Below are 15,468 nucleotides of genomic sequence, written 5' to 3' on the forward strand. Positions count from 1 at the left end.
AAGTTCAATTGGGAGCTATGGAAATTTAATGAAAAGCTGCTGCTGGATGAAGAGTTTACCACCAAAGTGAAAGAATATATTACGCATATGTTGCAAAATGACTCTAATTTTATACAAGCATGGGAGCAGTTTAAGTGCTATATAAAGATAGCTGCTATTGACCGAGCATGCACTCTCCGACGTAAAGAAAGAGAACAAGAAAAAGATCTTCGTAGCACACTTGAATACATGCTTAGCATGGAGAGCGTTAAGCCTGGCTTGTTCGCCCAAGATATAAAAAAGATAAAAACCAAACTTGAGGTGATAGACGAAGAGAAGTATCGCCGTGCGGTGATAAGGGCACGCAGCGAAAAACTGTGGCTCGGAGAGACGCCCACGAAAAGGGCACTTAGTGACGAAAAACGGTACGCAGTGTCAAAAGAGATAAACGAAATCTGCTATCAGAACGTAGTTACCTCGGAAAAGAAAACGATTGAACGGGCGTTTGTAGAATTTTACAGGGAATTGTTTAGCCTGAAAACACCGGACATTGAACGCTTCAGAAAAGACTTTCTGTCGCTGATGTCAAGAGTGGAAGACGAAGTTGCGCAGACACTTGAAGCAAGTATTACTTCCGAGGAAATTGAGGCCGTTATCGGGGAATTAAATTCCAATAAGTCACCCGGACCAGATGGTTTTGGTGCTGCCATATACAAGGCCTTTCCAACAGAAATGGCTGTTTTACTGGAAAGAGTTATTAGTGAATGCTACGAAAAGAACGTACCTCCTCCGTCTTTTCGAATGTCACACGTTGTACTAATCCCGAAAACAGATGACCCAGTTAAGCTTCAGTCTGTAGCGTTTTACCGTCCTATAAGTCTAACGAATGTTGACTATAAAATTTACATGAAAGTATTAGGGCGACGACTCCAATGTGTAATTACTTGTCTTGTAGGCCCACATCAGACATGCGGTATAAAAGGAAGGACCATTTTTACTAACATACACGCAGCAAGGAGTGTTCTCGAATGTTGTGACGCGATGCATGACCGCGTAGCCATGATGCAATTAGACCTCCACAAAGCATTTGACAAAGTGGTACATGAAATTTTGTTCTCTGTTTTAGAGTATGTCAATGCTGGTTCCGTGATTACAAAGGGCGTGAAAATGATTTACGAGTGCTGTTCAGCGAGACTGGTCGTGAATAAGCATTTAACCGATCGTATACCTGTCCAGTCGTCAGTAAGGCAGGGCTGTCCTCTGTCTCCCCTTTTGTTCGCGCTTTATCTGGAGCCTTTCTGTTTAAGATTGCTTACAAGGCCAAACATACGCGGTTATAGATTTTTTCAAAGTGAAGTTCGGGTTTTGGCATACGCGGACGATATTGCGGTTTTTTGTACTGACCATGAGAGCGTGCAAGAAGTTGTAAAAGAAGCTACTGCTTTTTGCACTGCAAGTGGAAGTGAAATTAGTTGGGCAAAGTGTTTAGGAGTTTGGCACGGAAACTGGCAATACGCGCCTGAACTGTTCTCCAGTATGCAATGGACAATAATGCCAGGAAATTACCTTGGTTGCCACTAAAGCATTACCGTGAAAGCAAGGAATGTTGGGCCGGTGAAGTTGAGCAAGTGAAAACCCAAACAAACAAATGGGGAGGACATAACTTTTCTATGTTCGCAAGAGCTACCGTTTGCAATATGTTCCTAGTTGCAAAAATTTTTTACATGCTGCAAGTGTTATCTATGTCAAGAATCTCTGTTCAAAAACTGCATAGGGTATTTGCCACGTTTGTGTGGGCTTCCACATGGGAGCGTACCAGTCGATGTAATTTGTTTCATACGATGCATAATGGTGGACTGGGATTGTCACAATTATGCTTAAAGCAGATTGTAACCAGGTTCTTTTTTTTGCGCGAACAAAGCTATGTTTTTCTTAGAACGGTAATCCAAGTGCGATTGCGTGATTCACTGCCGGAATATGTAGTTTCGACTATGTCTACAAGGACAATGGCTCTAAGTGCTTTTCTTCGCGAAGTTGTCGCGTCCTTCCAAATAGTGAAGGCGAGATTTTCAAATGAGTATATGTGTACTGTTACGCGAAAACGGCTGTACAAAGATTTATTGGAAACCTTTTTACCTGTGCCTCTTTATCGCGCTGTATATGCTTTGGGTCCGGGGCGGGACGTGTTGAAAAGAGTGAAAAAAAATGCCCATCAGATCGTCCGCTAAATCTTTCTTTTTTGAATTGCATACCGGCACTCTTCCGGTGAAGCCATGGCTGGAAAGCAAAGGCCTTTTCGTGCCTTGGTCTGCTGACTGTTTAATTTGCAAAAAGCTGGAATCCATGGAGCATATTTTCCTTGAGTGTCACGATGCGGTTTTTTTGTGGGACGTGCTACAGCGTACTATTGAAAAGGACTTACCAATAACGCCGTTTGCAATACGCTACCTTCCATGCGCCCAACCAGGAGAAGTGCCCAGTGATTTATAATGGTCTTGTGTATGCAAAGCATATGGAGAACGCGGATGGATGTTCGCCATGAGCATGTTGTCGTACACCCAGCCCATCAGTACTTTGTTGAAAGTGTAATGTACACGCGTGATGTTTTCGGAGGGCAATCTGAACCCCCGGAATGGCTGCCAGTCTTGGACAAGCTCATGTCACTTAATCCATTCTATCACAAGAAACCTGTAAGAAAGTGACTTGTGTTTTTAATTCCATGCGACTTTTCATCGTTCTTTGTAGTTACCAAGTCGGTAATAAAGAAAAAAAAAATCCGGCGTGGTCTAGTGGCTAGGATACCTGTCTCTCACCCAGGAGGCCCGGGTTCGATTCCCGGCGTCGGAAAGATGGCGGTCTCATGGTGTAATGGTTAGCACTCTGTACTCTGAATCCAGCGATCCGAGTTCAAATCTCGGTGAGACCTGCTCCTCTTTTTTTTTTCTGGCTACGTTCATCATCATCAGCCTGACCATACCCACTGCAGGGCGAAGGCCTCTCCCATATTTCTCCACTTAACCCGGTTCTGTGCTAGCTGCATCCACTTGACCCCTGCGAACTTCTTAATCTCATCCGCCCACCTAACTTTCTGCCGCCCCCTGCTACGCTTTCTTTCCCTTGGAATCCAGTTTGTTACCCTAAGCGACCATCGGTTATCCTCTCTTCGCACTACATGCTCTGCCCATGTCCATTTCTTCTTCTTAATTTCTACTAGAATGTCGGTAACCTGAGTTATTTCTCTGACCCACTCTGCATGCTTTCTATCTCCTAATGTTACCCCTACCATTTTTCGTTCCATAGCCCTCTGGGTTGTCCTCAACTTAAGTAGACCTCTCTTGGTTAGCCTCCACGTTTCAGCCCCGTAGGTGAGTACAGGCAAGATGCAACTGTTGTATACTTTCCTCTTTAGCGATACCGGTAAACTGCTAGACATAATCTGCGAGTGCTTGCCAAATGCGCCCCATCCCAATCTTATTCTGGCTATGTTACGCATCTGCATTCTCTTGTGCTCTCGCTTGCAATCGTCTGCCACGTTCCGGCGTAGTCTAGTGGCTAGGATATTCTGCTTCCGGCCACGGCAGTGAACGGACGCAGGATGCAGGGCTCCTCAGGAGCGGCTTCAGCGATCATGTCAGGTCGCGGTAACAGGACTGCTGAACAGGACAACACTTACCAGGTCGTTTTGCTTGCGCTTCCAACAGGTCGGTTTGTTTTGAATACCGTTTTTTTGCACGCCGATATCAGGGCCCGCCCGTATCGGGTGGAAGATTTCCGGGATGCTTTAGCACAACACTCGCTAATCCCCGATGTTATCGCTATGGGGGCGTATCGGATGAGCCACGTCTGGGCCGTCACTCTCAAGGATACTGAAGCCGTCAACAAGATTGTCAGTGTAGGTGGGCTGTCTGTGAAAAACGGGCGCTGCTTGGTGATTTACCCGGCGAACCAGGACGTGCGACTCAAGCTTCATTGGCTACTACACAACGTGCCAGACGAAGATGTTCGTGCTGCATTTGCGCCGTACGGAAAGGTGTCAGACGTTTCCCGGGAGCGTTGGCGTGTTAAAGGTATGCTAGAAAAGGGCTCTACAACTAGACTCGTCACGCTGAAGCTGAAAGCTGGCATGAAGCTCGACGACCTGCCGCATCAGTTGAATGTTAGCGGTGAGCTCGCGCTCGTCATTGTGCCAGGCAGACCCCCGTTGTGCCTACGCTGCCGGGGTACGGGTCACATCCGCAAAGAGTGCCGGGTTCCTCGCTGCGGAACCTGTCGACGGTTCGGGCATGAAGACAGCCAGTGTGCACGAACCTACGCTAGCATTGCCGGACCTGGGAACAGCGAAGACTCGTCCGAGTTAATTATGGACGAGGCGGATGCGGAGGAGGCTGCTGACATTAGAGGTCAGTCAACGAAACAGGACGCGCCTTCCATGACGGTATTAACAAAGAATAAGGTGACGGTCTCAAATGAAAAGAATGAAACTCGGCATGTCTTGAACGTTCCATTCCAGGACCATGAAAGCGCGTCAAAGGAAACGGCAGAAGACGTAACCAAATTTTCCGACGCTGAGGATCATCTCAGTACTGAGCCTTCCTGTACTGATGCCATGGAGGTTGGGCCGGAGACAGCAGCCTTAATTGCCGCGAAACGTCCGCATGAGGAAAGCGTCGAGGAGACTCAGCTGCCAGGCGGTGTTTGTGGTGAGCCGCCGCCGAAAACTTCTGGCATCCGAAGAGCCACGTTAAGACCGAAGCCGAACTTCTCGGCCGACACGCGGCAGGCGGGGAAACCGCCTCCGTAGTTTTTGTGGTGTCCTGAACGATTTGTGGATAGGCTGCCTACCGGCCAGCGTCAGGAACCTTCTGCAACCAAGTGGTGCGTGTGTGAGCAAAAATGAAACAATGTGCTTGGACTTCGTTTGAATGCATCCCGACATTCTGCTGGGTGGACATTACATGCATGCATACGCCGCTGTTCGTCAGAAGCGGAGGCCACGCAACCATGAAGGTAGGCACCATGCGGGTACGGGCGTCTCTCTCTAATACATGACTCTCAAGCTTAATTCGCCGTTACATGTAGCTACTTTGAATGTCAGAGGACTGGGAGCGAGCAAGCGACAATGCCAGCTCAGTCGTCTCCTTTTGGATAATGATATAGATATAGCAGCTGTGCAAGAGTCAAAGATTGAGAGCCAAGAAAGCACTGAACGTATGGTGGCTTCTTTTCAAGCAAACTTTCATATGTGTGTATGCCATTCTGTTGGTGTATCGGGTGGATGCCTTTTATTTATACGTAACACGCTGGGAGTAAGCGTAGAGTCCGTTTTTGCCTGTCCAAGCGGTCGGCTTTTGGTTACCGATGTTACCTACTCTAATTTATGCTGGCGTGTTGTGTGTGTGTATGCTCCCAATTCAGGATGTGAGCGTGAATTGTTTTTTGAGTCTATTGAGGTGTGGTTCAAGGTCGACAAAATCTTGCTTGTACTTGGCGACTACAATTGTGTGTGCGCAGCTGTGGACCGAGCGGCGAAGTGTAAACCTCGAAGAGACAGAAGCTCCGAGCTGTTTAATGCACTTGTGCATGAGTATGGCCTTGAGGATGTTGGTAGTGTGTTCTCCACTGGAAACCAGCCAGAGTTCACGCACTTTCAGCGAGATAGCCATGCTAGATTGGACAGGGTGTATGCCTCGGTAGATCTTGTTTCCCTATGTACTGCATATGAGGTCAAACCTGTGTCTTTCAGCGATCATTGTCTCGTGAGTGCAGTGTTTGGTCGCAAAGGAAAGAAATCGCGCTTTAACTGGCACCTATGGAAACTGAATGCCAAACTTCTTGCCGATCAAGAGTTCCTTAGGGAAGTTAAGACCGAGTTTGAAAATTGTCTTGCTATGCGACCAGTAAGTTTTGCAGAGGAATGGGACAGCTTCAAAGAGTGGGTCAAATTGAAATCCATAGAAGAGAGCAGTAAGGTGCGGCATAAAGAAAAAGAAAAAGAACTGAATGAACAACTCCAGCTTTTTTTTTTTTTTTTTAGCATGGAAAGTTCTGTGCCAGGGCATTTCGCCAGTAAAATACGAGAGATAAAAAGTGAGTTGGGAACAATCAACAGCGAAAGATACACAGCGGCTATCATACGTGCAAGGGCTGAAAAACTTTGGGCAGGAGAAGTGTTACGACCAAGCATCCGCAATTGCGCGCTCTATTGTTCGCCTGTGGGCATGGATAAGTTTTGTGAATATGTGGTGATGGTCCAATGGCTCTAAGTGAGCCTGTTTCCAGGAATCCTGTTTTGTAAGCCTGTTTTGCTTTGTGGACACTCTGCAAATGCCAAATTGACCCTGCCAAGAGAACGTCTGGAAAAACACAAAGAAACGTCCCCTGCGGGAAATAGCAGGAAGTGCTTTCTTTCTTTTGTTCACCCTTCCAGTCGAGAAGTGCTATCCTCCAGTGATGAATGCCTCCTATCCAAAGGAGACGACAGAGTGACATGTCCGCTGACGTGCAGGACAAGAAAGGAGCATGACTCATACGGCCATTAAGTGATTTCCCGGGAATGCAGGAAAGATTTGCAATTGTCGAAAAGGGACCATGTTGGGAGCCCTATGCGGCGCCACGTGCACTCGGGTTTCTGAGAAGTAAAACCCCTTGACAGAACCAGCCTGTGGTTTCTTTGCTGAAGAATAGAAATGTACCTCCTCTCCTCGCCGTTCCCAAGCTTTTCCCGCCAACAAGTGATCACGCCCAACGAATGAATGCCGGACCAGTCAGTGCTTCAGACCATCAGTGCAGTGATGTGTTCGATTGGATGCCGATACCTGAGGGGCGTGCCCTGGATTTGGTTGGGCAGCATCTTCAGAGAGGGGCTGGACATAGGGGGTTTTTAAGGACGCTGCAGAGCACGAAATGTCGCTCTGGGCCCTCGGTAAACGGCTCATCCAGTCGCTTCTCGCTATGAACTCTTAACGCTTGCCATTTTGCTGATGTACCCTTCTTTTTCGTGTAAATAATCTTGTAAATAAGTTCTCAAAGTGCCATTAAACCTGCTTGTACATATTTCACCAACTTCGAAGATTCAATCCTACTTCAACCCCGAGTCTCTGCACGCTACCAAGTGAAGGCCGGGTCGACGTAGCCCCAGCGTCACGACAACTGGTGACCAGCGGTGGGATCTGAATCTACAAGCCACAACATCTGATGACTGGAGGTGGGATCTGGATCTACAAGCTACATCTGGTGATTCGAGGTGGATCAGAATCTACAAGCCACAACATCTTGTGATCGGAGGTGGCATCTCAAGCAACAAGCAGGAGCAACAATCGGCCAACAAGAGGGCAGCTCGGAACATCGATCGCATGTGTGGGTGAGTGCTTGGCTTTTCTTCTGATGTGGACCAGGTTCTAGAACAGGGTTAGATTTTAGAACTGGTAAAAAGTGTTGAAACGCCTTTAGGTTTGGTAGTTTGCACTGTTGTTTTGGAAGTAGCCGACACTCGGAGCGATCATGGACCTACAAAAGCTGCAGAAACCGGACCTGTTGCTATTGTGTGAGGAATTGGGAATTGATACAAGTGGTTTGGCACGAAAACCTTTGATTATAAAGGCAATCACAGATTTGGGAGCCGATGATGAGGAGCTCAGTGAAGCATGGAACCTCATCGAACAAAAAAAGGAACAGCTCAGACAGCAGAAAGAGCGGGAAAAAGAGGAAAAGAAGCGTGAAATTGAAAGAGAAGCAAAAAAGCTGGAGCTAGAAATTGAGCTCCGGAAATTAGAACTAGAGTTGAGCAAGAGGTCGGGCAATTGTCCCCAGCTAGCGGTACCTCTTCTCAACAAGGAGGCAGATTTCAAGATGTCAAAGTACATGCAGCCATATGTGATATCAGGGGATATCGGTCTGTATCTGGCTAACTTTGAGCGAACCTGCGAAAAACTGTCCTTCCAGCGAGACACTTGGTCTCAGAGATTATTGACGGTTCTGCCCTGCGAGGCAGCGGAGGTTGTCGCGCGGCTAAGCAAGGAGGACGCGGACAACTACGAGAAGGTCAAAGCTTGCCTTCTGAAAAAGTATAGGCTTAGCGCCGAGGCGTTCAGACAACGTTTTCGGAAAGCTACTAAGTCCAGGGACGAGAGTTACCCTGAATTCCTGTACAATTTAAGAGTTAATTTGGGCGAGTGGCTAAAGAGCACTGATTCCTACAGTGATAGGGACTCTGTAGTCGAACGAATTCTTTTGGAGCAGTTTTATAGCTGCCTCCCAGAAAAAGAAAGAAATTGGTTACAGGACCGAGGCGACATTAAGTCGGCAACTGAAGCGGCCGAACTTATTGAGGAGTATGCTTCGCGCCGACAATTCAGCAACCCAGCAGTGGATAGGCCCCGCAATCCCAAGTCGAGTGTGAATAACCGTCAGAAAAGGCACTTTGCTAGATTTGCAAACGAAGAAAGGAAGGCTTCTTCAGGCAAACGCCCTAGAAAGGACGGTAGTGAGAAAGGTGGGGAAGTGACCAACGCGCAGAACACAAAGAATAAGCTTGAGGCTAGGAAGACGCTCACATGCTTTAGGTGTAATGAGCAGGGTCACATTGCCGTCAACTGCCGGAAAGAAAAGATTGCTTTCTCGTATGTCAGTGACTGCGATGAAAATATGCAGCTTTTAGAACCCTACCTGCATGACCTAGTAGTCAACAGGAAGCCTTGCAAGGTACTGCGCGATTCGGCCGCAACGATGGATGTTGTCCATCCGGCGTATGTGTCGCCTTCCGACTATACAGGACAGTGTGCGTGGATCCGCCAGGTAGTGGAGGAACAGAGTGTGTGCTTGCCAATCGCGAACGTGGTCATCGAGGGCCCTTTCGGCGAGTTAACAACCGAGGCTGCCGTTTCAGAAAAACTGCCTAAGTGCTATCCGTATTTGTTTTCCAACAAATCGGACATGCTACTGCGAAAGAGGGGCATCCTTTTCGGAGACAGTGTTGTGCAAGCATTAACACGTCAAAGGACGTTTTGTACCGGGGACCAGGTGATGTTGCTGAGAAGTTCAAGGCAGAATAAGCTCGAAGTACAGTGGGAAGGACCGGCTGAAGTCGTTGCAAAGCTTTCTAACACTAACTACGCAGTGAAAATTCCCGGTAGGCGTAAAGAAGTGCGCATTTATCATTGCAATCTTATGAAGCCTTATGTGCAGAGGGAAGCCGTGGTAAATCTAACGTTAAACCTTCCCGAGGAGATGGGGGACAACTTGATTTGCCTCAGCGGAAAAGGAAGCAACGCTCAGGAGCTTCTCAAAAAGACGGAGCAGAGAGGAGAACTAAAGAAATCCCAGCTGTCCGATCTGGGCGAGATAATAACAGAGTTTGAGGCCTGCTTCGTGGACAGGCCAGGCAGAACTGATTTGACTGAGCACGATATTGAGCTGACTTCAGACGTGCCAGTGCGATCAAGGTGCTACCGATTTTCTCCAAGGCAAAGAGAAATTCTGGATAGGGAAGTAACTCGCATGCTGGAATTGGGAGTAATAAAACCCTCGGAAAGCGATTATGCTTCGCCTATGATCTTAGTAGAAGCTCCAGGTAAAGACCCTAGGCCTGTGGTAGACTACCGAAAGCTAAATTCTCTCACCAGGGATCAAGTGTATCCTATTCCGAATATTGAGGAGAGAGTAGAACAGGTCAGTAGAGCGGCATATGTGACTACGCTGGACCTTACTCGAGGATACTGGCAAGTACCGCTCACTGAACGCGCCAGCAGATACGCGGCTTTCGTCACTCCGACGGGCAGCTAACAGCCAACAATGATGAGTTTCGGGCTCAAAAATGCTCCATTTTGTTTTTCCCGACTCATGGATAGGATTTTAAAGGGGTGTGAAACATTCGCGGTGCCTTATTTAGACGACATTGCGGTTTTTTCCGACTCATGGGCGGACCATATGGTACATCTAAGAGCTGTACTGAGCCTTTTGCGTCAAGCTGGACTAACCGTAAAGGCCGAGAAATGTTGCCTGGCAAGGGCGACCGTGGACTACTTGGGTCACAATGTAGGTCAGGGTTTCAGGAAACCCAGCGAGATTAAGATTTCTGCGGTAGCAGACTACCCGCGGCCGAGCACGAAGACGGAAATTCGAGCATTCCTGGGTCTGACGGGATACTACAATCACTACATCCCTAACTATTCAGCTTTGGCTAGCCCTCTGACCGACGCTCTCCGCAGGACAGAACCGACAAATGTAGTCTGGGACGAACAAAAGGAAGCCTCCTTCGTAAACCTGAAGGCTGTGCTGATTAGCCGTCCGGTATTGCGAGCTCCAGACTATGACCGAGAATTCACGGTCCAGTGTGATGCCAGTGATCGAGGGCTAGGTGCTGTTCTCTGCCAGAGAGATGACGACGGTAATGAGCACCCCGTGCTCTACTTGAGCAGAAAACTGAGTTCTAGAGAGAGGGCTTATTGCGCGTCAGAGAAAGAGTGCGCTTGCATTGTATGGGCCATTCAAAAATTGCAGTGCTATCTTGGAGGGGCCAAATTCACCGTAGAGACGGACCATTGTCCCCTGGCTTGGCTGCAAACTGCGACATCGAAGAACAGTCGCCTTCTTAGGTGGAGCTTGATTTTACAGCAGTACAATTTTGAAATAAGATACAAAAAGGGGAAGTTAAATGGGAATGCGGACGCGCTTAGCCGCTCTTTCTAAGCGGTCCGAGATGTTCCTCACCATGTATCCAAATTGATAATCAGGTTTTTTTTTTTTTCCGTGCGCTTGTATATGTGTGACTATGTAAAGCAGCACGTTTGGTTTTCTAGGCATACGTGGGTCCCGAACGTCTTGAGAGTGGGCTTTTCTCGAACAACAATGGCAGTTTTCTTTTAACCTGGTCTCTTCAGACGGGAGCCGAGTGCTTGCTTCGACATGTGGTTGAGTTTCAGACAGCTCGAGCAATTTGGCCTACAACAATCGAGACAACGCGACAAGCAACAGCGAGCTTCAAGCGTTCACGTGCAGGCCATTAAGTCGTCTCTTCATGCAGCAGCTGGGACTGCTGCCCTCCGAGACTCTTCTGGCGGGGGAGGAGGCTGTTACGACCAAGCATCCGCATTTGCGCGCTCTATTGTTCGCCTGTGGGCATGGATAAGTGCTGTGAATATGTGGTGATGGTCCAATGGCTCTAAGTGAGCCTGTTTCCAGGAATCCTGTTTTGTAAGCCTGTTTTGCTTTGTGGACACTCTGCAAATGCCAAATTGACCCTGCCAAGAGAACGTCTGGAAAAACACAAAGAAACGTCCCCTGCGGGAAATAGCAGGAAGTGCTTTCTTTCTTTTGTTCACCCTTCCAGTCGAGAAGTGCTATCCTCCAGTGATGAATGCCTCCTATCCAAAGGAGACGACAGAGTGACATGTCCGCTGACGTGCAGGACAAGAAAGGAGCATGACTCATACGGCCATTAAGTGATTTCCCGGGAATGCAGGAAAGATTTGCAATTGTCGAAAAGGGACCATGTTGGGAGCCCTATGCGGCGCCACGTGCACTCGGGTTTCTGAGAAGTAAAACCCCTTGACAGAACCAGCCTGTGGTTTCTTTGCTGAAGAATAGAAATGTACCTCCTCTCCTCGCCGTTCCCAAGCTTTTCCCGCCAACAAGTGATCACGCCCAACGAATGAATGCCGGACCAGTCAGTGCTTCAGACCATCAGTGCAGTGATGTGTTCGATTGGATGCCGATACCTGAGGGGCGTGCCCTGGATTTGGTTGGTCAGCATCTTCAGAGAGGGGCTGGACATAGGGGGTTTTTAAGGACGCTGCAGAGCACGAAATGTCGCTCTGGGCCCTGGGTAAACGGCTCATCCAGTCGCTTCTCGCTATGAACTCTTAACGCTTGCCATTTTGCTGATGTACCCTTCTTTTTCGTGTAAATAATCTTGTAAATAAGTTCTCAAAGTGCCATTAAACCTGCTTGTACATATTTCACCAACTTCGAAGATTCAATCCTACTTCAACCCCGAGTCTCTGCACGCTACCAAGTGAAGGCCGGGTCGACGTAGCCCCAGCGTCACGACAGAAGTGCCGACAAAACGAGCGCTAGCAGACGAGAAAAGATACGCCTGCCAGAAAGAAATAAGGAGTATAAGGTATGCCGGCCATATCACTGAAGATGCTAAAGATATTCAGGGTGCGGTAGCAGAGCACTTCGAAGATCTGCTTAGCGCTAAGCTTCAGACTGTAGGCGGCTTTGAAACAGATTTTCTAAGACTGATGCCTGCAATGGATGACGAAAGTAAAGCGCGCCTGGAAACACCGATAACGTTGCAGGAGATAGTATCTGCAATAGATGACCTGACAACTGGGAAAGCACCTGGGCCGGATGGTCTAAGCGCTGCCTTCTTTAAAACGTTTCAGCAGTATGCGGCTCAGTTTATGCTCTGTGTAATCACTGAAGCTTATGAACGTAGTACTGCCCCACTGTCTTTCTCTACATCGCACATTGTTCTAATACCCAAGACAGATGATCCGGGAAACGACTGTTGGTGGGGTCATATCGACCGATTAGCCTCACCAATGTTGACTACAAGGTGTACATGAAGGTTTTAGCAAAACGACTGCAAAGCGTAATAAAGAAATTGGTTGGGTCTCATCAAACGTGCGGCATCAAGGGTCGATCCACTGCCACGAATAGACATGTCGCAAGAACCGTACTAGAATGTGTTGATGCACTCGGTGGTCAGATAGCCATGATGCAGTTAGATTTGGCTAAAGCCTTTGACCGTGTTTCTCACGAAATTTTTTTTTCCATTTTGGAGCATTCTAACCTTGGAAAAGTCATAGTGGAGGGTGTTAAAATGGCTTACGCGAACTGCACGACCCGTATTATAGTGAATGGTGAACTGACTGACAGCATCGCAGTACGTTCATCGGTAAGGCAGGGCTGCCCGCTCTCACCCCTGCTTTTTGCACTGTATTTAGAGCCACTTGGCTTGGCTATCATTGATAGCGATCGCATTCTAGGGTTCAAGCTGCAATCAGCACACGTAAAAATGCTAGCTTATGCTGATGACATAGCAGTGTTTTGTGCAACCAGAAAGAGCATATGTGAAGTCACGAGTGTCGTCCAAACATTTTGTGATCAAACCGGATGTAAGATCAATTTGGAGAAAAGCTCTGGGTTTGGCACGGTGATTGGGACGTGACACCCGATTTCTTCTGTAAGCTGCGATGGTCTGCTCTCCCAACGCGATATCTAGGCGTGCCTTTAGATTGTTATCGAGATCCCAACGTGCACTGGATGGAAGAAATATCCAGAGCGAAAGAAAAAGCGGATGCGTGGCAAGGAAGGCAACTCTCAATGTTTTCGCGCGCTTCTATTTGCAATGTATTTCTTATTTCGAGGCTGTGGTACCTCATGAATGTGTTGTGTGTCTCACGAACCTCAATCCAGAAAATGCACCGCGTTTTTGCTGTTTTTATTTGGGCATCCACATGGGAAAAAACCGCCCGGACGAATTTGTTTATTTCTGTTAAAAAGGGCAGGCTTGGCCTTGCCCATTTGTTCTTGCGTCAAGTGGTTTCGCGATTTATATTGTAACGAAGTGTTCGCCAGTTGGACTTTCGTGACGGCACGACGGCTCCGCCGCATTGAAGAAAGGGACCAGGCGATTTCGATTGATGACACAAGTTAAGTGAATTTAATAAAGATGAACTCAAACAATAATTTAAGCGAATCCAGTAGTACCAAATAAACAACAAACTCAAATTAACAACACCTCAGTTAGGCATACGCGACATCTTCCGAGCAGGGGTCCCGAGCAGCAGCTTGGATGGTCGCCGTCCTCCCTTACTTGCCGCCAAAACCCCTCTGTCTACGTTCTTCAGGACTCTCCAGGCAGTGTTCTTTACCAGGCGGAAATGCGCTTATCGGAGCCAATGAGACGACTTTCTTTACAGCTGAGAAACCAATAGGACGCCGGTACCCGCGAGTTTGTTTCCTGGCGAGCACCGCGTGAATTTCTAGAAGACGCGGCGCATCTCCGCCTGGCACCCAAACACACAAAAGGTAAACCAAAAACACATGGGCCGCAAGGACGCAGACGGCACAAAACACAAAGCTCCCTCCGTGCTCTCAGCCGTCGCCCCCAAGCCCTCAGGCGTTAACCGGTTAGGACGAGAGCTTTCAACAGCTCGCCTCCTTCACAGCCGTTAACCATTTTCCGAACGGCGTACATCGCGAATACCCCCCAAGAAGAAGGGGAAAGCACAGCCACGCCGTGCAGGCAAGAAAAAAGGACCGCTCCCCGGCTGTGTACGGGTCCGGAAAACGGCGCGCGACATAGGCATAGCTCGCTATGCGACAATATTCCTGCGTGATCAAAAAGATACCTTTCTAAGAACTGCGATGCAAGTGCGATTGCAGAGGCTGCTCCCTGAATGGATTGTGTCATGTGAAAGCATGCCTGGTACTGTGACTGGCTACCTGAGCGAGGTTGTTTTCTCGTGCAAGTTGCTGGAAGTGCGGTTTTCTTTTGATTACCTTTTCAATGTTCCCAGAAAAAAACTGTATAAAGATCTCATTGACGTGATGCTCCCGGTGCCTTTTTACCGGGCATTACACTGTGGAGGCCCAGGGCAGGACGTTTTGAAAAGAGTCAAGAAGATGCCCCTGAGGCCATCTGCTAAAACGTTCCTTTTCAAACTTCACTCTAAGACGCTCCCTGTTAAAACCTGGCTGAATGAAAAAGGTATCTTCGTCCCATGGACAACAAATTGCCTGTTGTGCAAAAAACCGGAGACAATTGAACACGTCTTCTTACAGTGTTGGGATGCTGTCTTTCTATGACACGTCCTCCAAAGGACAATTAAAAAGGAACTTCCCCTAACACCGTACGGTATCAGATTCCTACCAGTGCAGAACGATGATGCACCTTATGATTTAATTATGCTTCTTGGCCTCCATAGTTTGTGGAAAACACGAATGCAGGTGCGTCACGCAGATATAAATACACGATCTGCGCGTGAAAACTACATTGAAAGTGCGGTGTATATACGCGAAACTTTCAGGATTCAGCAGGATTCACCACAATGGCAATGTCTATTTGATGAGTTGGTGAACCTGAAAAGATTTTAGCCGCGTACGCGTTAGCTCAAGTGTAGTTGACGTGTTTTATCATGTGTATTTTGTTTTGTGTTTCACGGCAATAAAGAAGAAATAAAGTCGGCGTGGTCTAGTGGCTAGGATACCTGGCTCTTACCCAGGAGGCCCGGGTTCGATTCCCGTCGTCAGAAAGATGGCGGTCTCATGGTGTGATTCTGCTTCCGGCCACGCCAGTGAACGGACGCAGGATGCAGGGCTCCTCAGGAGCGGCTTTAGCGGCTATGTCAGGCCGCGGTAACAGGACTGCTGAACAGGCTTATCAAGTTGTTTTGCCTGCACTGCCAACAGGTCGGTTTGTTTTGAATACGGTTTTTTTGCACGCCGATATCAGGGCCCGCCCTTACCGGGTGGAAGATT

At 48.1% G+C, this 15,468-nt stretch overlaps 3 non-coding genes across 3 annotated transcripts; all 3 read left to right on the top strand.

Moving 5' to 3' along the window:
• The first annotated feature begins 2,754 nt into the window (after positions 1–2,754).
• On the top strand, positions 2,755–2,826 carry TRNAE-CUC (transfer RNA glutamic acid (anticodon CUC)). Its single transcript has one exon. It is a non-coding gene; the product is annotated as a tRNA-Glu (tRNA).
• A 7-nt stretch (positions 2,827–2,833) lies between these two features.
• On the top strand, positions 2,834–2,905 carry TRNAQ-CUG (transfer RNA glutamine (anticodon CUG)). Its single transcript has one exon. It is a non-coding gene; the product is annotated as a tRNA-Gln (tRNA).
• Positions 2,906–15,171: 12,266 nt separating this feature from the next.
• TRNAK-CUU (transfer RNA lysine (anticodon CUU)) lies at positions 15,172–15,242 on the top strand. The gene has a single exon. It is a non-coding gene; the product is annotated as a tRNA-Lys (tRNA).
• The last annotated feature ends 226 nt before the right edge of the window (positions 15,243–15,468 follow it).

The sequence above is a fragment of the Amblyomma maculatum genome, chromosome 1, assembly GCF_055883805.1.
Source record: "Amblyomma maculatum isolate TAMU_Amacu chromosome 1, ASM5588380v1, whole genome shotgun sequence".
NCBI classification, from domain to species: Eukaryota; Metazoa; Arthropoda; class Arachnida; order Ixodida; family Ixodidae; genus Amblyomma; species Amblyomma maculatum.